We start from the raw sequence: 23,165 nt of genomic DNA on the forward strand, positions 1-23,165 counted from the left end.
TAGACTCTGATAACACCCTAACTAAATTAACTGGGAGTCTGTTGAATAAGATTGTGTAACATAGTCTACAGGTTTTGATATGGTAGATAAGCCACAGCAAGGCATCAGAGAAACTGGATTAAAGCCCAGGTCTTAATTTAATCACAGCAGGCACTGATTCATTCATAATTACAATGCATTCTTTTCTGATGATCAAGATATTTGATATTTGCTCTTTTAAAAGCTTCGGAAGAAGCAATGAACTTAATTATTTCCACCACATCAATGTGGAACTTAACTGAGACTTGAGAATTGCTTTTGTCTTGCACATACAGTGGGGCAAAAAAGTATTTAGTCAGCCACCGATTGTGCAAGTTCCCCCACCTAAAATGATGACAGAGGTCAGTAATTTGCACCAGAGGTACACTTCAACTGTGAGAGACAGAATGTGAAAAAAAAATCCATGATTCCACATGGTAGGATTTGTAAAGAGTTTATTCGTAAATCAGGGTGGAAAATAAGTATTTGGTCAATAACAAAAATACAACTCAATACTTTGTAACATAACCTTTGTTGGCAATAACAGAGGTCAAACGTTTACTATAGGTCTTTACCAGGTTTGCACACACAGTAGCTGGTATTTTGGCCCATTCCTCCATGCAGATCTTCTCGAGAGCAGTGATGTTTTGGGGCTGTCGCCGAGCAACACGGACTTTCAACTCCCGCCACAGATTTTCTATGGGGTTGAGGTCTGGAGACTGGCTAGGCCACTCCAGGACTTTCAAATGCTTCTTACGGAGCCACTCCTTTGTTGCCCGGGCGGTGTGTTTTGGATCATTGTCATGTTGGAAGACCCAGCCTCGTTTCATCTTCAAAGTTCTCACTGATGGAAGGAGGTTTTGGCTCAAAATCTCACGATACATGGCCCCATTCATTCTGTCCTTAACACGGATCAGTCGTCCTGTCCCCTTGGCAGAAAAACAGCCCCATAGCATGATGTTTCCACCCCCATGCTTCACAGTAGGTATGGTGTTCTTGGGATGCAACTCAGTATTCTTCTTCCTCCAAACACGACGAGTTGAGTTTATACCAAAAAGTTCTACTTTGGTTTCATCTGACCACATGACATTCTCCCAATCCTCTGCTGTATCATCCATGTGCTCTCTGGCAAACTTCAGACGGGCCTGGACATGCACTGGCTTCAGCAGCGGAACACGTCTGGCACTGCGGGATTTGATTCCCTGCCGTTGTAGTGTGTTACTGATGGTGACCTTTGTTACTTTGGTCCCAGCTCTCTGCAGGTCATTCACCAGGTCCCCCCGTGTGGTTCTGGGATCTTTGCTCACCGTTCTCATGATCATTTTGACCCCACGGGATGAGATCTTGCGTGGAGCCCCAGATCGAGGGAGATTATCAGTGGTCTTGTATGTCTTCCATTTTCTGATGATTGCTCCCACAGTTGATTTTTTCACACCAAGCTGCTTGCCTATTGTAGATTCACTCTTCCCAGTCTGGTGCAGGTCTACAATACTTTTCCTGGTGTCCTTCGAAAGCTCTTTGGTCTTGGCCATGGCGGAGTTTGGAGTCTGACTGTTTGAGGCTGTGGACAGGTGTCTTTTATACAGATGATGAGTTCAAACAGGTGCCATTCATACAGGTAACGAGTGGGGGACAGAAAAGCTTCTTACAGAAGACGTTACAGGTCTGTGAGAGCCAGAGATTTTCCTTGTTTGAGGTGACCAAATACTTATTTTCCACCCTAATTTACGAATAAATTCTTTACAAATCCTACCATGTGAATTCATGGATTTTTTTTTCACATTCTGTCTCTCACAGTTGAAGTGTACCTCTGGTGCAAATTACTGACCTCTGTCATCATTTTAAGTGGGGGAACTTGCACAATCGGTGGCTGACTAAATACTTTTTTGCCCCACTGTATATATGACTGACTCACACCTCAAATACTCAATTACACAGTTTGTTTTTAGAAACTGGACCAGAACGACGTCATCTCCCGTTCACCTCTAAAACACACTACAGTCTGTGCAGAGAGCTAACATTGCTTTTCTACTGACATTTACCACCAGTGATTTAACTGTGTGGATCGCTGAAATAAGAGCACAGTTACTAGAGAGAAAACGCCTCTCAATGTATTGACATAAAAAGCACATAAGGCACCTGAGCGACAAAGCCAATTGAAAGGAAGCTCCTTCGAGGCGCGATAACAGAGAAAGCAAAGTCTCGGATTTGCAAGACAAGGGGAAAAAAATCAGGAAATGCAATTACAGCAATGATGAACTGAACAAAGTGATTAAAGGAAGCAGGAGGTGTAGAGAGAAAGGGGGGCTTACCTTTGATGTTGGTGAGTGCCGTCAGACCACAAGTAGACTGAAGAGAGGCGTAGCTCTGTTGGAGTCAACTCGTTTGTTCAGTCTGCCAGGGAAGATCTGTGGATTAAACACAACATGAAAAATTAAAGCTGCAAGTAGGACTAATTGGGCCCTTGCACTACATGCCGGGGCTAGCCGCAGTCGAGAAGCTTTATTGTGACATGTAGATGTCAGGGGATGTTGCATAAAGGAGTTTCAATTGCTCTGTAAACTAAAGGGACATGAGAACACCACATAAGGTTACGTTTGTTATTTGTTGGAGCAGCGTGGGATTTTAGTCATCAAACTGTTTAAATTAATTTTTAAAAATGTGCTGCGTTGTTGTGGGGACTAAGGCAATCCAAGATGGATGTTTTGTAAGTTTTGGAATGATGCACACGCTTACTAAATTATCCAAATCATGTCTTTAAAATGTACTGTGGGCCAACAGCTGCTATCTATTTTGACACAACCATGAACCAAAAAAATTTGAGTAACAGATCACAAAATGTTGAGAAAAATCAATACAAATAAAAAAGATGCTGACACTGCATAGTCGATATGTATTAGTATGCAAATTCCTGCACAACCACATTTTTTTCTAGGTAAATGGGAAGTTAGTGCAATGAGTTATTGAAACATGTGCATACATAAATGGGAAGTCACTCTTAAACTCCTTTTAAGAGCCCTTCATAGTTCTCCAGCGCTTGTGAAGGACATTCAAAGCTCTTCTATGGACACTGACTTTATTTTGTTGTGTTCTCTGTCAAGATGACCCTACACTGCTTTAGTAACATTGAGGTCCGGACTCTGGGGAGGCCAGTCCACGACTGACTGTGCTCCACTCTGTGTTTTTCTATCTATGTAGGCTTTTACTGCAGTGACTATGTGTTTGAAATCATTGCCATGCTGGTGGATCAAAATCCGACCGTACTTTTCTGCGTTCATAATTACATCAATTTTAATAAGATCCCCAACGACACTGACTGAAATAAAGCCCCAAACCATGACAGGGCCTCAACCGTGGTTCAGAGATGGCTGTAGACACTCACCTCTCTCCTCACATGCTCCATATGTACTGACAGTTATTCGTAACCAATTTGGAATCAATCCATTAGACCTGTTGATCAGTCCAGATCAGATTCATGACAGCCACCTTTCCACTGAGACCATTTCTGATCGAGGCTTCAGCAAACAGTAGATGGATCAGCTAAAGATGCATGTTGTTATCCAGTTTCCACAAATTTAAGGACATACTGCCCATGATGCCAAAATAAGCCACATTTTAACTAATAGTTTTCACGTTTTTGGCTAATCACTTTGTTGGTGAAAAAACATTCCCCTAAAAATGGTCCCCAATGCCAGTGTCCCCCTCAAAAAACCTTCTGAGAATCTTCAGAAAGCCTGAAGAACTTCTGCTCTAGACCCTTTAAAAAATGACAAGGAAACCTGGCTACTTAAATCTGTCATAGAGCTGTTATTTCAAAGACATATAAAGCACAATCCTTGGAGATGCTGTCATGCTTCTTTCAAGTTAAACTCACTTTTAACTTGTACTGTACCACAAGGTTAAATTTTAGATCCACTAGACCTTTCTGTGCGTTTCCATCGAATATGGACAAATATAACTTTCATTTTTTAAAGTTCATAATTGGTTTTTTGAGGAACTTGTGCTCTATTTTCTTTTTCTGTTCATATCAGTAGGTAGAAAACATGCTGATATTTTTCCAGACACTAATATTCTCCCAGAAAGACCCCTAGAAAAAAAAACTGTGCCTGCTGATTTATTCCTAAATAAATACAGGAGACTGACAGAACTCTGACGAATATGTTATTCTTAATAATTAGGGAACACACTCTCTACTTTCAACCAACCAATATGTCAAGCTGACCTTAATATTCACACTGTAACGCCTCCGAAATATAGACATCACAGACAGAAAGAAAGAAAAAAGGCCAGTGTCCAATACTGCAGTGCAAATTGGTTTTGATGCTTCATACCATGGGATGAATCATTCTGCCATTCACGTAAACCTGTCCAGAGGCTCTTCTTCCTTTGATGGCCGAGAAAACAAAAGCCTGGCAGCAAAACCGCTTGATTGACTAGACTCTTGAAGATGTCACTGATGATGAAATCAAACACAAGCGTATAAACACTTCCTTGCAGGCCAACTTTCATTTCAGAGCTATGGTTTTAGTAGGATGTAACGGTTCCTTAAAAATTGCCTCATATCAAGAAACACTGCACTCAATAAACACAGTTCCTAAATTGAGTTCATCAGTAGTTCACCTAAAATATTAAATAGTAGCTCGGCACAGATACAACTGGGATTCTGACAGATTTTTGATTTAAAAAAAAAAAAAACAGATTTCAAAAGAGTTACTTGTCTGTGAAGTAGATGAAGCGTGAGAGAAGAAAGAAATTGTCCCACATCACCTGAATTTTAAAGACTTTTTTGGACAATTTAGCAAATATAACCACCTAAAGTCTGCATGAACTCATGGTCATCTGCTACATAAACTACCGCGCTCGCCATGTTAAGTATTTCCAGATGCCGCTCTAACTCCAGGCCAAATATGCATCGTGAGTAGTGATGGCACGCAATGTTTCATTAACTATGATGGGGGGGGGGGGGGGGGGGGAGTAAACTTTCCTCCCTACGTTTTAGTTTTTTCAATGATTAGAATATCTTCCTCCTCTCCAGGGATTCCTGGGTGTGTTCACTTCAAGGACAGATAGGCTCTGAGCACCTTGGATTGCTGGTACAAACATCAAAGGCGAAGCTAAACCCGGCTGCATTAGTTCTCACCTTGTTGCTCTCTCTCTCTTTCTGTGTCTCGTCGGATTCTAGAGGAGGCCTTACATCGCTCTTGAATCGAGATTATGTCAACACACAGTCACGGCTCAGAGTTTCCTTTTGATTCATACGCATTTGATTCTATTTAAAATGATGCAATGCTCTTGTAAGTGGCAGGCCAGCGGAACAACAAGCCGGTTTGGGAATGAAAAGATCAACAGTCATTTGTGATGAATGAATGAATGACACTCCTGTCTCATCCTAGCTAATGGTGCTTACCTCCCACACAATTCTGTGGAGCTGACCACAGGTTATCAGTGGGAGACTGTGACTATTTACTTGGCAGTCAAAGCTTCCTGTAGCTAAAGAGGTGTTGGTAAATTGCCAATTCTAACATATTGCTCAAGCTTCGGAGGTCATAATGCTTCAACGTCCATCACTGGGCAGCACGGAGGAATACGAGTGGACAAGAACACATTTTTGTAAGCTAGTAGGTTCAACAAAGTTTTCTGCGTGGGCAAATCACTGCATGCCTCAAGCTGATTTTTATACACACAATATCCCCAGCCAATCAGATTTTATTTACACTGCTCTTGGTTCTGTGAATTGCGCTCACAGTGTTCGCCGTTGCCCCTGACGCCGCCACCATCATTTGACAGTAATAAGTGCAGAAATCTCATGCAATATTCGTGCTTCATATCAGCGCCTGATACCTCGCCTGCTGTGTATTATGCAGACAATTGCATATTCTATCACGACTTGTCCCCCTTCAATCCACAGAGCGCCCCAGTGTAATTCTGTGATTAATAATGAATGCTGAGTGAGGGTTAGCTAGCGAGCTGACTGACTGACTGACTGAAGGTCTGACTGTCTGGGGAATGCTACAATGATCAAGGCCTTTCTTCAGCTGTCAGCGCCTCTTTGCACTCGAACAGAACTGGAGGTGCATACGAAGGTTACTTGTGATTGCATCTGTGCAATCTGACTAATTGTTTGGGCAAATATGTAAATGCAACGTGAAACGTAAATGCTAAAATATAAACTAAAGAGGATTAATATGCATTGGGGTTACGGTCCAACACAATATATATATAACTTAAATTATAAAACAGGTTGTCGGAGATTAAGGTACAAAACCTCATGCATTTTACGATAATGATTCAGAAGACAGTATGCTGTATTGCTAGGATGTTGTTTGGCGTGTTTTAACAGCATTATAGCATTTTACAACACATAGATACACCAGCTGAGATATACTCTGGAGGCAGAAATAACTAACCTCACATTCAAAGAAACTTAGCCTAACCCTAACAAAGCACTTTTCGAACTCTAACTATACGGTGCTCTAACAGGAAACCCACCCCAAAACAGCACAGCATATTAGTCCAGAGAGCTATAAGGAAGACACACTGTACCAACACAAAAACAAACTTTATTATGTGGACACAGCAGCTGAAGCCACTGAGAGGAATATTGTTATGCCTCAGGTTTATATATGACTCAAATAGCCTTGTCTGTCTTCTCATAGATTAAAAAGAAAGAAAGAAAGAAACTTGCACCTTATTGGAACTTGTTTGGAACGTGCTGTTCTAAGACTGAATCCCTTGACATCTCCGCAGTTCAAGGTAACTGCACAGCTGAAAGCAGAGCTAAGACACATTGTACTATAAATGCTCCCCCTGTGTGCAGAATGTGTTTGTAAAGTGCAGCAGCTACACAAGGAAACTACAGAGCGTCATTGTTAGTCCAGACAAACATAGAGGCTCGGCTCACAAGGAAAAGAAGAGAAGCTCAGGTTTCTCATCGTGAAGAGCTGACCTTGGCTAACACTGCTTTCATTTAAGGCAGAAAGAAAATATTCCACCTCATCAGAACTAAATGCCTCTCAAGATGTTAACTAAGAACAAAAAAATAAAAATCCAGGCATAGAGAGAAAGAGTTCCTGCCAAAACAGTGTAACAGAGCTCGCTGAGGAGTTTGAAAGGTGCACACAGGGAAGGAGGAGAAACTGCCTGGCTTGTTTGTTATTTGGACTGCGCACAGATTTAGAGGTCTTTCATGTACATTTTAGCAGCTGAATTTGTTACACATTTATTACAAGCAGACTGTGAGAATGAAACCATCATTTAGGTTTGTTACATCACAGCTTCATGTTTGAGCTCCCCTTTGCATCCACTGACCTTGTGATGGTAGCAGACACCAGATTATTGACGTTGGCATTATTTATCCCAGAACCAGCAAAACAAAAGTCGGCGCTGTACGGATTGAGATCATATCGCGGTGCTCATGAGGAAACCAAATGTTTCTTCAATACACAACATGTGGGTTCAACATGTGAACCTCAAGGATCAGTGATCAATATGGAGGTGAAATCAGAGTCACACAGTTTCAATCAATAAAGCGATAATCGGGTGACACCAGGCATGCTGTTTAAGTAACTAAAGGCTGCTCTCCATCAGGAGAGCGCTCAACAATAATGGTGTAAATGGCAGGGCTGCAGGGAGAAGGCCACTGGAACAAAGGCTCTGCTGTATATCAGCAGCTTGCTAAAGATCACATGAATATCTCAAAAGGTAACTGTAACAATGTTTTGGGGGAGGATGAGACTGAAATATACGTTTTTAGTTTAAGGGAGAAGTCTGCTGTTTGGAGAAAGCAAAATGCTGCACTTGAATACTACACAAAATACTGGCCTTCAATATAGCAACCCTGTCTCATCTATGAAACATGACTGTATTAGCAGCATTGTTTGGGCCTGTCTTTGTTGCGTCTGAGCCAGGATGGCTTGTTATCATCGATGGAGCGCTAAATTCTGAATTATGCAAGCAAATTCTAAGGAAAAATCCCTGGAAGTCTTTCTGCTAACACAATATCCTGAGAAAGGAATGAACAAGCCAAAGTCCTGACCGTAGGCCAAAAGAAATGTGGAAATACCTGGAGCCATTTCTTTGCAGTTATTGCAGCAAAACTGAGCCAGTGTGCTGAAGTCACATATCTGCATACCTCTGTCACTTATGAATCTGTGATTAAAAGTAAGAAATTGTTTCATTTATATAACTGTCTTCTCTTTACTTTCTATGTACTTTTAAGATTTGTGGGAAAATCGAATGATATTTAGGTCATATTTATACAGAATACGGCTGTAATCCCGGCTATTTCGGCTAATACATTCCTGACCAAGCTGGCTGGATCCAAAGTGAGTAGTAAAAGCAATATCCTAAAATGTACTACTTCTTGTCTCTGCATGTGTTAACGCCAAACTCAGCGCTGATGGGTTCTGGGCCTTTGGCACAGCACGAAATCTGTAACCAGATCCATTTTTGCTCCTCGAGTCCACTCTCCTGTGACACACGGTTTTACTTTGCCAACTCGGGGACAGAATTTCAGTATTAGATGTGGCAGATGAGGTTAGCAGAAACTTCTGTAGACCTAAATGGATATACTATTATCACAGGTAGTGAAAGTAAATCTATCTATCTGTGATTACTGTCTGCGAAGTCGTGAAAACATTCATCACCGTTTTCAAGAACATAATACTCAGCTGTTGTCAGTGGAGTAAAATGATGTCATCCAGCCTTGGTAATAAAAAAAAGAAGCTGACAACGTCTCCTTCTAAATGATTAATGGCAGTAACGCGCTAAAAACGCTGTCACAGATTGATGAATAATCGGTAACGTAAAGCCCTCGAATGATAACGCCGTGACATATCAAATAATCTCAGTTTTAGTAAGATCGAATGATAACAGGTGACAACTGAATAAAGCACAGGGTATGGATTTATGGAATTCTTACAGTGTGTGTGTGTGTGTGTGTGTGTGTGTGTGTGTGTGTGCCCCAGAGAGCGTGATTGTGAATTCAACCACAGCACCTTCAGCATCACATAAGGCATATGGAGGATCAGCCTCCCTCATTGAACAACAGTGCTGCCAAGGAAGGATTTATTTGTGTCTTTTTGTATTTAACTGCTGTTTTCACTCAAACAACCAACTGAGGATTTGCCCATGACAGGCAGCCTCAACCCTGCCTTTGTCAGTTATGTAATGTGTACCACCGCAGCCTGGCGAAACACTCTCATCTTGTCAGCATATGCAAAGACAGCAGACGGCGTTATCTGGGGTATCAGAAAATGAGAAGTGGGAGGGCGGGAGGCAGGTGTATGCTGGAGGGCGTCAAACAAAAATCAAACACCGTTCTGCCTATTTTTGCAGCAGAAATAAGAATACGAGCCATCACACTAAGCCAGTCACACTCTTATTACCAAACACAAAGAAAAAGTGGGTAAACTATGAGGTATACTGATCAGAATGTACAAAAATGAATTATACTCGCAGTTAATACTTTAAATCATTTGTTCAAATAGCCCCAGGCTGACAGGATAAAAAAAAATCATATATAGAAAGAATTTAAGCTGTTAAATTTGACGTCAGTCTAAAACGTTTGATAAAAAAGACTGAAAATTCACCCAGTTTGCTTGGTTTAAATGATGCATTGAACAACCTTGAATTAAAGGTGACTGTGATGCAGCTCCCTTTTTTTTTAACGAGTTACAGTTCATTACACAAAAATAAACACTCTGTTTATACCGATTACTGTGTAATTAAGAAGGACATATTGTTAGCAGTGGAAAATGGATAAAAACTCCAGGGAAGAACAAATGATTAATTGTTGACAATCCAAAGTCTAATTGCAGTTAACTGGTGAAAAACACCACAACAACACAGCCATTCATGTGAAGTGGGGCTTGGAACCGGATATGGTTTTGTTTGTGTGTGTGCATGTGTCAGTTTGGAGTGTACCTGAAGGGTCAGTACAGGTGCCACAGCAGCAGCAGAGTCCTCCTCCATTGTGAACGTTTGTTATCCAAAAAAGAAAGTACTGTGCAAAAGTCTTGATTCACCTCTAATTTCTTCATACTTTGCTTCCAAACAGCAAGACTTTCTTGTAAATCAGTGGAAGGGTGTCTGCCAAGAAGCCATTCTTGAGGGGAAACAGGGAGAAAAGACTGAGGTGCCCCAAATTATACAAGAACTGGACTGGAAATATATGTACAGAGGAGGTCAGGAGAGACACACAACAGTGCGTGTCTACATCTGTAAAACACAGCTGAGGGTCTGTCATGTTTTGGGGCTCTTTTTAGTGGTGCTGGGGATCTTGTCAAAATTGATGGAATTATAAATGGTGGAAAAGTACGATCAGATTTTGATCAACCATGCAATGCCATCTGGAAATATATGGTACAATTATTTTCAGACTTGTGTCCACAAAGTCTCGGATTCAATTATTTGTTCTGCATATTTCCATTTTCTGGGAGCTGTAATTCACTGCAGCAGTTCTCATCTAAAAAAAGAGCTAAAAGGGAAATGGCTGCTACTGTGTAATAGATTTCAATTTTCACTTCTTTTCATTTTATATTATTTTCAGTTGGACCCATGCAGAGAAAAAATGTAATAGGAAACTATATAGACATTACATTATTAGATTGTTATTAATGCTTAATGATTGTGTATGTAGTATTTCACTCTAGCCAGATGAAGTGAATCAAGTCTAAACTACTTTAATGAGTTTAGTCCACTGAAGGCTCCTAAAAAAGCTCACAAGACAACACTATGACTATCAACGTGACTAAATTAATTTCAAAGACAAATTAATTTATAGTTACAAGCAATTACTGTTAAAGTAAACAAAAATGACATTAGTAAGAGATTACATGTATGTTTTTTTTTGTTTGTTTTTTTACATTTATCAACCTTTACAAAATACAGTTCATTCCACATAGTTAAGGAGGAAAAAAAACCATGATTAATAGTTAATAAGTGCATAGTTAAACTGCTGATAAGTGAATAATAAAGTATTAATGTTAAAGCAACAAAAACTACTGACACAACCAAAATTATTACAACTATGTGCAATGATCTTGCAGCCTTGTTGCCTTTGAAATTGTTGTTTTGAAGACGGGGGGCCTCTTCTGCAACCACTTGCAACCTAGTATCACAGCAAAATGTTTACCAGGCACAACAGTGTCTATTAAATTTCACGTTTTGGAGAGGCAAAGCGTGAAATGTCCACGCATGCAGAAATTGCATTACTGCATGCAGAAGTTGCACTACCAGCAGGGGGAGATAATACATTTGAAGCCACAAAGTCAGTAGAGAGCTAAAAACGTATGAAGTATATTTCAGGCTCCTTAATCACCAGAAACGATTAACCTGTAAATGTGTTGATAATGTCTATTTATACAATGTCTATTCCCGTGATTATTTTCATGTTGGCTTGAAATAAAATAGCTCCCTCTGCTGCTACTGCAACTTCTGCATGTGTGTCTATTACACACTTTGTCGTAAAACAACTTTGGTGGATCAAGGTGGCAAAACATTACATAACCTGGAGTCAGTCTGCTATCAGTTTGTGATTAACTAGAGTCAAGTTGTCAATTTGTGTTAATATGTGGCTTAAATGTGACAAATGAGCAAAAAAAGCCCAAATCTGTTGCAGTTTGTTGTGAACCTCTTGCTCCTTACAAAAAATTGTGTTTATTTTTTTGAAATCTGGGAGAAGCAACAAATGGCCTTGAGATTCACGCCCAGGACTCTGCGTTCACTTTGCAGCATGTGGATTGCATGCTCAACCCCAAAACAGTAACAATAATACTCTTTTTAACAATTATTAAAAAAAAAAAAAATCAAAGCTTTCATTAATGCTCTAAATAGTCTATAAACTCTTAGAGTACCCTGGGTCCTTATGAATAGACTGTAAAGTAATGACTAATAACTGTGCTCGTAATGAATAAGTCCTAAAACCCTGCACGCCAGAAATGAGGTCAGTAGTTAATGTGAGTTTTAGAAATTTTTATCTTATTTCTTATCTTATGAAAATCTTATGTTTCACTTCGTGCAAAATATTAAATAAATACCCCACTCTATATAGCCCATATGCTGATACGTTACTAATGTCAGGCAACTGTGGTGCTTTTTAAAATAGTTTAACATTAATGTGAAATGTTGCTTTCCTCTGTGCAGATTAATTCCATTCAATTTTATTTATACAGCACCAAATCACAACAACAGTCGCCTCAAGGTGCTTTATATTGTAAGGTAGAGACTACAATAATACATTAACATAGATTAGCAAAACATGTATCACAAGTACAGCTTCACTTTCATAGATGTTTGAGTTGACACAAGACAATAGCAGCCCTTGCACAGTTTTTCTTGGCCTTTTTTATAGTGCAGCTAACGGTGTGTTTTCAGGTGATTGAATAGGTTACTTGTGCTGCTTTGTGGTGCAGACACAGCTCTACATATGCTTTGCTCTTGGACTCTGTTCTTGGATAACATCACTTGCTCTAAATCCTAATACGACTAAAGTATTTCCAATGGATGATGATCTGCTTCTAGAAAAAGTAGAAAATGCTCTTCATCTTCTGCTGTGCCAAATATTTAACTTTTGTTTCAACAGTCTATTATCTCTTGGATATTTGGTCTTTTAATGTAGTGTTACTTGTTCAGACTACATCCAGGAAACGTCAGGTTCAGGAAACAGCTGTGACTGGTGCATGCAGACACGTTGTCAGGGAGTGATTTAGGGAGTGCTTGATTTGCTTTTACTTTGCATTTTATTGCTGAAGCTCTGGGTACAACTACAGGGAGTGCAGAATTATTAGGCAAGTTGTATTTTTGAGGAATAGTTTTATTATTGAACAACAACCATGTTCTCAATGAACCCAAAAAACCCATTAATATCAAAGCTGAATGTTTGTGGAAGTAGTTTTTAGTTTGTTTTTAGTTTTAGCTATTTTAGGGGGATATCTGTGTGTGCAGGTGACTATTACTGTGCATAATTATTAGGCAACTTAACAAAAAACAAATATATACCCATTTCAATTATTTATTTTTACCAGTGAAACCAATATAACATCTCCACATTCACAAATATACATTTCTGACATTCAAAAACAAAACAAAAACAAATCAGCGACCAATATAGCCACCTTTCTTTGCAAGGACACTCAAAAGCCTGCCATCCATGGATTCTGTCAGTGTTTTGATCTGTTCACCATCAACATTGCGTGCAGCAGCAACCACAGCCTCCCAGACACTGTTCAGAGAGGTGTACTGTTTTCCCTCCTTGTAAATCTCACATTTGATGATGGACCACAGGTTCTCAATGGGGTTCAGATCAGGTGAACAAGGAGGCCATGTCATTAGTTTTTCTTCTTTTATACCCTTTCTTGCCAGCCACGCTGTGGAGTACTTGGACGCGTGTGATGGAGCATTGTCCTGCATGAAAATCATGTTTTTCTTGAAGGATGCAGACTTCTTCCTGTACCACTGCTTGAAGAAGGTGTCTTCCAGAAACTGGCAGTAGGACTGGGAGTTGAGCTTGACTCCATCCTCAACCCGAAAAGGCCCCACAAGCTCATCTTTGATGATACCAGCCCAAACCAGTACTCCACCTCCACCTTGCTGGCGTCTGAGTCGGACTGGAGCTCTCTGCCCTTTACCAATCCAGCCACGGGCCCATCCATCTGGCCCATCAAGACTCACTCTCATTTCATCAGTCCATAAAACCTTAGAAAAACCAGTCTTGAGATATTTCTTGGCCCAGTCTTGACGTTTCAGCTTGTGTGTCTTGTTCAGTGGTGGTCGTCTTTCAGCCTTTCTTACCTTGGCCATGTCTCTGAGTATTGCACACCTTGTGCTTTTGGGCACTCCAGTGATGTTGCAGCTCTGAAATATGGCCAAACTGGTGGCAAGTGGCATCTTGGCAGCTGCACGCTTGACTTTTCTCAGTTCATGGGCAGTTATTTTGCGCCTTGGTTTTTCCACACGCTTCTTGCGACCCTGTTGACTATTTTGAATGAAACGCTTGATTGTTCGATGATCACGCTTCAGAAGCTTTGCAATTTTGAGACTGCTGCATCCCTCTGCAAGATATCTCACTATTTTTGACTTTTCTGAGCCTGTCAAGTCCTTCTTTTGACCCATTTTGCCAAAGGAAAGGACGTTGCCTAATAATTATGCACACCCTGTAGTATCATATCTAGCTCACGTCACAACAAGTAGAAATTTCTCCATTCAGTACCAAATAATGGATCATCCATCATTAATGTTAGTAATTAGACGTTTCGTGGACATTTAAAATGTGACAAGTAGCCCAAACAAGGTATAACCTCTTTGCAAAAGGTAACAAGCTAAAACTGCAGGGACCACACATGTTTTAATTTTGCGTGATTGTTTTCAATCTTTCTTATGTAGGATCATAAACAAAAAAAAGAAGATAGTAATTACAGGAACAAACAAACTCGCCAAAAAATAGTACAGTAAAATATGGCTCAAGTCCTGTGTGGTAGAAGTATAATGCAGCATTAAATCGAAATACTGCAGACTGAGCTCAGAGCTAAAGAATTCGTGTTGCCCAGCCTCTCCTCAGCCTGCTTCACTTGTGCTGTTACACTGAAAAAAAGGGATTGACCATCTCTTGGATTTATGTAAGCATCTTGCGTGTATTTAACACAATTGCCTCATGCTTTAAAGTTAAGTGTGACCTGTCCAGGGTGTACCCTGACTCTTACTCTATCACCCCCAGGTTATGCCTGAGCCCCCCTGCAATCTGTATAAAGATAGGAGGACGGTAGTCGTTGTAGATCCATTCAGTTCTTATGTTAACCAGACTCTAGACTTTGTTAAACATTATGAAATATGAAGACAACATGTAGTATTTAAGTGACCAAGTAGTATTGGGGCAAATGTAATTGAATAGTGTTGAAATGAAATGACAAAATTGCGAAGGATTAAAATATTCCAAAAGCTCACCTTACTTCATCTAAACATATTTCAATCGCCAACACGAAATGCACAGGTTTATTGAATATGAATAAGTTGCGTTGATTTAACTCAGTTGTTTAAGTTTCTGCCAAAGCAAAAAAGTTATGTGCAACAAATGTCCACTATTGAATGAAGTAAATCCAACATGGCCTGTTTTTCAGTGTACTGTCAGTCTCACTGCACAGTCTTTTGCTTCAAAGCATCTATGAATCAGCAATACTGAACGCTGGACTCAGTTTGGAGAAAGGTGGAAGGTGATGAAACTTGTACAAAGAGCTAAAGGATTCATAATGTATCGATATTCTTTCACAGTGTGCAAGCTGGGGCAGTGGCACCAATGGGAGGGTAATCCGTCACCAGGCGAGACAGGGAGCCTCAATCCAACACTGCTCCCTGTTCAGCACCATCCTGCTCTGCTCCTTCCTGAAAAAGCCTCACACCAATAGGTGTGGCAATATAAAACAAAAACCCTGCAACGAGTCAGTTCTTACATTTGATGGTGTTTGCAGACTCGTAGCTCAAATCAATCCAACCTAGATTCAGCTGCATCCAAATGTCACTGCTGTCAAATGAAAGTTATTCAAGTTTTCCTTGAATAAAAACATCTTTGATTCTTCTTTTCGGAGTATTTCTGAGTAAATGCTGCCATTTATTCCTCACATTTCAGCTAAGAAATCAAAATGAAACTCATTATTTGCCACACGTTTTTCTCTCCTAAGATCAATTTGACCCTTTTGCCTTACCTCTCTGTGGCGCACTTCTTAATTGAACAGGTCCCACAGTCTATGCCAGCTTGGCTCTAAAAAGCAGCTCAACACTGGCCAGAGTTTTACAGCTATAATTTAGCATCAGATGTCAGGGCTTGTACACAGGCCTTACCAGAGAGAGACAATTAAAGCCTTGTTTACCCAAATGAATCATTAACTATTCCGGAAAAATAGACATCCTTCTCTGAAGCTCTACCACCAGGCATTTTATTTACAAAAAGCCTATTGTTGACGGTGATTACCAGAGTCAGAATGAGGAATCCATAAAAAATGCCCTTTGTTAAGATTTGCATCCTTTCTTTGTTGTGCTTTTTGGCTGGTGTTTGCAGCTTTTTTTCTGGCTAGAAGAAAAAGCTGTCCTGCTGCTGTGCAACAGTCATTATGTGACATACACACATCAGCGCTGACAAACAAGTGATGATTATAGAGGGGGGGAGCACGAGGAGATGTAAATAAGAGCAGGAGAGAAAGGGGCAGAGGCAGGCAGCCTTAATTTCTGCTGACATTGATGGGAAAAACCTGGAACAGTCTGACAAAAACTTCAGCATCTGTGCGTGACAGAAATTCCTCCTAAACGCAACAGTCGTCTAACAAACACAAACTGAAACATCCCCCCAAAAAAGACCAAAAAACAAGTGAATCCTTCTGAGGGAATTTGTCAGGGTGGATGATCAAAGACTGTATCCTAGTATCTGATATGCTCATAGAGCGCAGTTTGTTATTGCAACCCTCTGCTGTCTCCTTTGAGCAAGGCACCAAACCTCAACCGAGTGCTTTCCCCAAAGCAGTTCCCATGTATCAGTTTACGTAAAGGTATCAGTGTACATTAGGGGTGGGGGTGGGGTTTCCTAGCGAATCATGGAAAAACACAGGCTAAAGGAAAATGACCAAAATAAAAGGCTGTAATATTGCGGTTCTCTGGTGAGTATTTAAAGGACCAAAGACGATTTTCTCACCCTCATTTTTAGGTAATGCTCTCTTAATCTGTGCAAAGCCCAGAAGAATCTATCAGCACTATCTGGGTGATTAAAAATGGCTTTTCCAGCTGCAATGGGATGGAGCAGGAAGCTTACTAGGGGAGCTCCAATTTTCACGACCAAAACCTTGTGAAGGTGGGCACGGACTTAACAGGAAAAAAAAAAGAGCTACACACTATCAGATTATCAGAATTGGCATGTAAATGAGAGTTGATGTACATCATTCTTGCTAAGCATTTCAGATATAATAAAGCAATTTCCTATCTGATTATAAACTTGGGGGGAAAAGTCCTTTAGAGCACGAGGGCTATTAATCTTTTAAACTTTAATTTGATTTGAAAATGAGTTTATGACTACAGTGTGAGCGGAGTGACCTTTCTGTAGGTCAGTACAGGGAAGGAAGATAAAGTAAACAAAGCTTTGGTGTCTTTAAAAGAAAAAGTCTATGAAAGAGTATATTCGTGTTTATATGCTTAAAGGTGCTCTAATCCATTTTTATATTAAATAAAGAAATTAGTATGCGTAATGTGAAAATTGTTGCTGGTACAGCGCCACAGCTGACTTTCCTGTTTTCTTTCACTCCCATTGTTCTCATCCATTCCCTTTTCCAGTCACAGCAGGCAGATCATTTTCCGTGAAAAATCTCTGAGTCTACCCACTGCACACAACCGACCCAGCAGCAAATGGAAAGTTAACAATTAGCAGGTGAATATAGTGGACAATTTAGCAGCAAAGAGAGCCACAGGGGTTGGTGGAATAAAGCTGGATGTGGAATTTGCCAGGTGACCAAAAAAAAGCAACTCTAAATAAACAATAATGCCGCTCGAGTTGCAAATTGACAGCTTTCCAAACACACACAGTTAACACAAGTTTATAATGGTAGCTTAAAGCTTCGCCAAATGACTGTATGGGGATTCAGCGTCAAACCAGTTTAATGTTGCAGCTACTGTTTAGTCCATGGACCATAAAATCCACACACATCTAAAATATATAAAAGCAAAGTTGCTCCTAAAAGGACAGACAATAACTGGACAGGTGTTTTATTTAAAGCTGTCAGATTAGGGTGTAAGAAAGCAACTGCTTATAATACCAGGGGTGTCAGAGGACTTATCAGCTTTAAGGATGATTTAAAGCTGCTAATGATAAATGCTTCTCTTGCTAGATTTATTTTCTTCTCTCTTCAAAGTTTCTCTTGTTTGCTGATATCTCCTCTGTGCTACCGATGACGGCTTTATAGAAATGAGCTTTGAATCTGAAAAGGAAAACCTCTCCCTTTTGTATACCACTTTAGCCTTACCTGACTACATCAGTGTGGTGTCATTCACAGCTGCGTTAAAATGTTAAAAAGTAAAAATCGATTTGGTCTCACAACAAAAAAGCCTCACCAGCACAGCTGCAGTTCGCTCAGCCTAATGTGATCATTTGTTTAGCATCCAGACGACACTGGGAGAGCGATGCACTGATGAGCTGGCCTCAGCCCCGCTGCAGCAAGCTTGCTTGGCCACTGATAACAGGGCTGGAGCTGAAGGGGAAGAATCCCATTACAAATAGCTGCATTAGATCTGTCAGATTGTGCAGCTGGGGTGTTACATCTCCATTGACCCTGCACTACCTTAGCTCCCCTCTGGGGCCGGAGCATTGCCCCCTCCTGGGATAAAATGTGCAACTGCTCTTTTTGAGGAGACTGCTGGAGCCCTGGCAACAAACACACACACAGACACACACAGTGACCCTGCGAGAGGCTAAGCTTTGTGATGTAACTCTCTGACTGAACAAATTAAAAGATATGCAAACCGAGGTCATCAAGGTTACTTTGTTACATGAGTAACCAGGCTCTGAATTAAGACTTCAAACACAGTTAAGAACTCTGCTGTTCTTATGTTTAACAGGTGCAGTACAAGCATTTCAAAGAACTGCTGGCCTGTATAACACAAGGATCGATAAAGGCACAAATATATATCCTGTGCAGTCGGGACTTCATTCAAACAGCATTTTGACCTACATTTGTAGATTGCTTGATGGTAAAAGGGCTGAAAGAACAAGAATAAGTGAGACACTATTTTCCTTCATCTGCAATAGAACAGAACTCTTTTCACTCTGAGGTAACTCAAGGTGTATGGGTCTTCTTCTTCCTAGTGGTTTATATCCCACGATGCAGGGTTCGCTATTTTGCATGCCTTTCTCCACTTCTTCCTATCCAGGGCGTCTTCTGGTGTAACATTCGCAACCTTCATATCATCTGTGATTCGGTCCGTCCAGCGCTTTCCATCCAGATCTAATTGCTGGGCTGTCTTTGCGATGGAGTTCTTATCGCTACGGACAACATGGCCGTACCATCGGAGCCTCGCCTCTCGCATCTTGTCTGTGATCGGTGTCACTCCCCATCGTTTCCTGACATCTTCGTTCCTCGCTCGGTCAAGTCGTGTGAGACCCAGAGGCCACCTCAGCATCTTCATCTCCATGGTGTGAAGGGCTTGTTCGTGTTTGGTCGTCGCTAGCCAGCACTCTGACCCGTAGAGTGCCACTGGGCGCACGATCGACGTATAGACTTTCAAATGAAGATAGATTGGCATTCTCTTGCCGCATAAGACTCCACTGGCCTGACGCCACTTCATCCACGCTGTGTTGACATGGAGTCTGGCATCTGGTAGAGTTTCGCAGTCCGAGGTGACAAGGGACCCGAGGTACTTGAATTGGGCAACTTCAGTCAGCGGCACGCCATCGATAGTGATGGTACTGTTGGTCTGGGGGCCGCATTCAAGGTACTCAGTCTTCGTGATGTTCAGGCGCATGCCGTTTTCGGAGAGCCAATCTTTCCACGCTTGCGTTCGGGTTTGCAGGGCTAGGCAGTTTTCTGTTTCTGATAGGCACACATCATCTGCATGCAGGAGGCTCCATGGATGTGGTGATTGCAGATCAGCCGTCGCGGTGTCCACACAGAGGACAGCAGGGGCGAGAGGGCCGAGCCCTGGTGGACGCCGACGGTAATTGGGAAGGCTGGTGATGTTCCCGCTGAACATCGGACCGTGCTTGTGACATTACGATAGAGCGGCTGAGTCCATTTCACATAAGCTTCCGGGGCACCATGAGTTTGTAGTGATCGCCAAATCAGCTCGTGGGGGACCCGATCGAATGCCTTTTCCAGATCCAGGTAGATCATGTGTACCGTCTTGTTCTTTTCTCTGTGCTTTTCCATCAGCAGTGGGTAATTTGTTTATATGAAACTTTGTTCATATTATGGCTGTTTCACCCAAAGGCATACAAGATTTACCAGATGATCCTTGGTTCATCATCAGGGCAAAAACAAAGCAATTCCATGTTATTTATTTTCCTCCCAAATAAAAAGAATATGTAATCGTGTCTGTTTGTTAGCAGTCTAGTGTTGACAGTTTTCAAGATATCATTTTCAAATTTTGTGTGATTGTAGATACCAATTATAGCTCACACTGATTTAATTTCAGTGAAAACTGAGTCAAGGTAAAGGTCACACCAAATGTGAAAATTAGTATGAACTTTATATTACCCACATTACAACACATTAAGAGAAAGGACTTGGAAGTAGGGCTGCTCAATTAATCGAATTTTAATCACGATTACGATCTGGGCTTTCAACGATCATTAAAAATGACTGAGCCGATTATTAGCCCCTCCCTCATTTATCCGTGACACCTTAAAGGCCGTCTGTGAAAATATTGTCGGGCATAAACCGGTCCGTGCGCAAAAAAGGTTGGAGACCGCTGATTAAGAGGACCCGAGGGAAGCTCGGAAAGCTAAGCAGAAGTTATTTGGAGAGGAGAGTGACTGCTGTTGGTTGAAAAGAGAGTTTAAAAAAAAAAAAAAAACTTCAGTGGTGTTGCACACTATTTTATATTATTTTTTTAAAGTCATTGTTAACCCTTTAAAGCCGGTCAGAGCAGCACGCTCCGTTTTGCGTAACTATTTTTAAATCCCTGTAGAACCTGAACCGTGTAAGCTAGCGCAATAATTTGTTTTGCATATGAAACCGGAGGAGTTGTACTTACATCTGATGCCATCAGCTTGTCCTCGGTCACGGTTTCGTTCCACATATAGCTTTGCAAAAATTGCATAAAAAGCGCTTGCAGGAACAAAAACATAATTTTCCAGAAACACGCTTTGCCGATCCATCAGCTGTTCGTAACACTTCCCACAGTGAAATGATGCACATGCTGTTTTCTTTGCAAATTTGCATCATAGGATTGTTTTTTGTTTTTCCTGCAGTATATAAAAATTGCTGTATCTCCAAAATAAAACTATGAAGACACTCAAAATAAATTTCCTGTGGTGGGAAACTGTTTTTTTTGCAACTTTATTGTATTTAAAGTTTTGAGGGATAAACCTCTTAAATTTCTCCAAGTAGAAATATATGTAAACAAAACAAAAGCGATTTTCAATTTTTTTTGTAGTTTATTGCACTTTTTTGCAATTTATGTAATTACTATGGACTTAATGCATACATATTATTAAAATATGGGCTATAACAGTTGTATTGATGTATAGCAACTTGAAATGCTCCCACAAATGGCACTACAGCATGTAAAAAAAATAATATAAGCTCTGGTGGACTTGGTTCTATGGTAGGTCTTAAAGGGTTAAATAAATATTGTCAAATAATCGTGATCTCAATTTCAGTGAAAATAATCGTGATTATCATTTTTGCCATAATCGAGCAGCCCTACTTGGAAGTTACGTTTTCCCTGTGCCTCCAGGTTCTCCCGATCCCACTTGGCTGCATTTCTCTAAATGTAATGCAAACTTCCAGGGGACTAATCAGAGCTCTTTGCTAATTGCAGCATCAAACATATTTGGCGTATGTATCTCATCTAGCTTCCAAAAGTGTAAATTCTGAATTAAATCTGCAGCTTCGAAATTACCTTAATGAAGTTCAAACTGCAACCACATTGAACAGAAGTTGTATTTCCATCCAAAGATCTCTGAACTTTAAGTACCAGGAAGCTTTGTAAGGAACTCAAGGCTTTCTCGGGGACACTGGTTAAAACACAACGTAAAGACCAACAAAGATTAGGCACAAAGAACCTATGGCTATTTTCTCAAATCTACATAATAAAGAGTCCAGTCCACACTATCATCAGAATGTAAATCTACTACAATATTGACACCATATAAGGCAAGGGACAGCAGTATTTATGTCATAATTTGCTGCTTTGCAAACGAGGTCACCGAGTCAACAGACAAGCAAAACGGATCCAAAATGCCCACAATGTTAGACTTTTAGCAGTTGATCTCGCAAGTAACTGTGAAGACTGACAGTAAGGTGAATGAGTTGGAAAGATTGACATAAAAAGCTCAACCAATAAAAAAATCTTAAGCGTTCAAAGTCCCACCCTCAAAGTTCCTGAACTTTGAGAAAGGAGTAGCCCTTGAGGCAACTTCCCCAGAACTTAATTTAGACTCTGGTCTCTGTAGTATCTCCAAAGGTTTGTAGTCTCTGGTGAAATTTCCTGCTGTGGAACTAGAGCTAAAACTAATTAAAAGGGTTAGAAGCTTGTGCGCGGCTTCTGTGACATTGTCACTGTGTTTGGGCACATTTAGAAAGTGTGGAGGATTATTTTTCAGCTGCAAAAGTCATTTTAAAAAATGACTTGGGGCTTCTAGAGTGAAATCTAAAATTGGCAGAATATCTAGAGATTATAGCTAAAAGAAGACAAACATGATCATTATGTATTACAGGTAACGACTACAATCAAAGTAGGAAGAGTGGACAGCAACACTCTGCTCCAATAATCTGTTTATTCAACGGAAAGCTAAGTGCAAACAGTATAATCCAAATAAGATGATCACCAAAGTAATAGGGAATAGCTGGAGCACTGTGTGTGTTAGCAAAGCTACTGTTATCCTGCACCTGCAGGAGGTGAAAGAGGTGAAAACCTGAAGGAGGAGGAGGAGGTGGGGGAGGTCGGGAAGAAAGAAATGAGCCGGAACATAAGTGGCATTGATTGAACTGGTTCATGTCCACCCTCATTCATAAACAAGGCTAACCTGCCGCATGTTTATGGACGATCTGTCTCGATGACAATGGAAAACGCTGGCACGCATCCCAGAACACCTGTGAAATGCACTCTAATGAGAGTTAATCACACAAACACAGAAAATAAAGCTAAAAATCAAAGATTTACACGTATCGGGCTCACCGCGAGTATTGACAGATACTAAGGAGGCCATTTGCCACATTTGAATTTGGAAACTGTTTTTTTTTTTGTTTTTTTTTTCATGGCCGTGGCAGTGATTACAAACACAATGTTCAGTATTGATTAATAAAGAGGCGGCTTTTCTGTTGTGCAAATGGAGGTGAAATAGGTCCAACAAATTACAGATAAAATGTCATTCGAGACTCAAAGAGAAGACAAACGTGATCACGATCAAGTCTGATGGCAAAGATAAAGTTCAAAGACAGATTTCAAAATCTGTATCG

The 23,165-nt window shown here is 40.6% G+C and overlaps 1 protein-coding gene across 4 annotated transcripts in view; it reads right to left on the reverse strand.

The window, feature by feature from the left end:
• The window catches only part of arvcfb (ARVCF delta catenin family member b), a 255,424-nt gene that overhangs the window by 150,279 nt on the left and 81,980 nt on the right, over window positions 1–23,165 (reverse strand). For 3 of the 4 annotated variants that reach the window (XM_082555957.1, XM_082555958.1, XM_082555956.1), the window contains one exon: window positions 2,331–2,426. The gene's annotated coding sequence lies outside the window, so the exon portion shown is untranslated. Of the gene's footprint in view, window positions 1–2,330; window positions 2,427–20,736; window positions 21,003–23,165 lie in introns of those variants that run through there. The other variant, XM_082555959.1, reaches the window with a different exon arrangement.

Source organism: Aulonocara stuartgranti (genome assembly GCF_965226115.1).
Source record: "Aulonocara stuartgranti genome assembly, chromosome: 12".
Lineage (NCBI taxonomy): Eukaryota > Metazoa > Chordata > Actinopteri > Cichliformes > Cichlidae > Aulonocara > Aulonocara stuartgranti.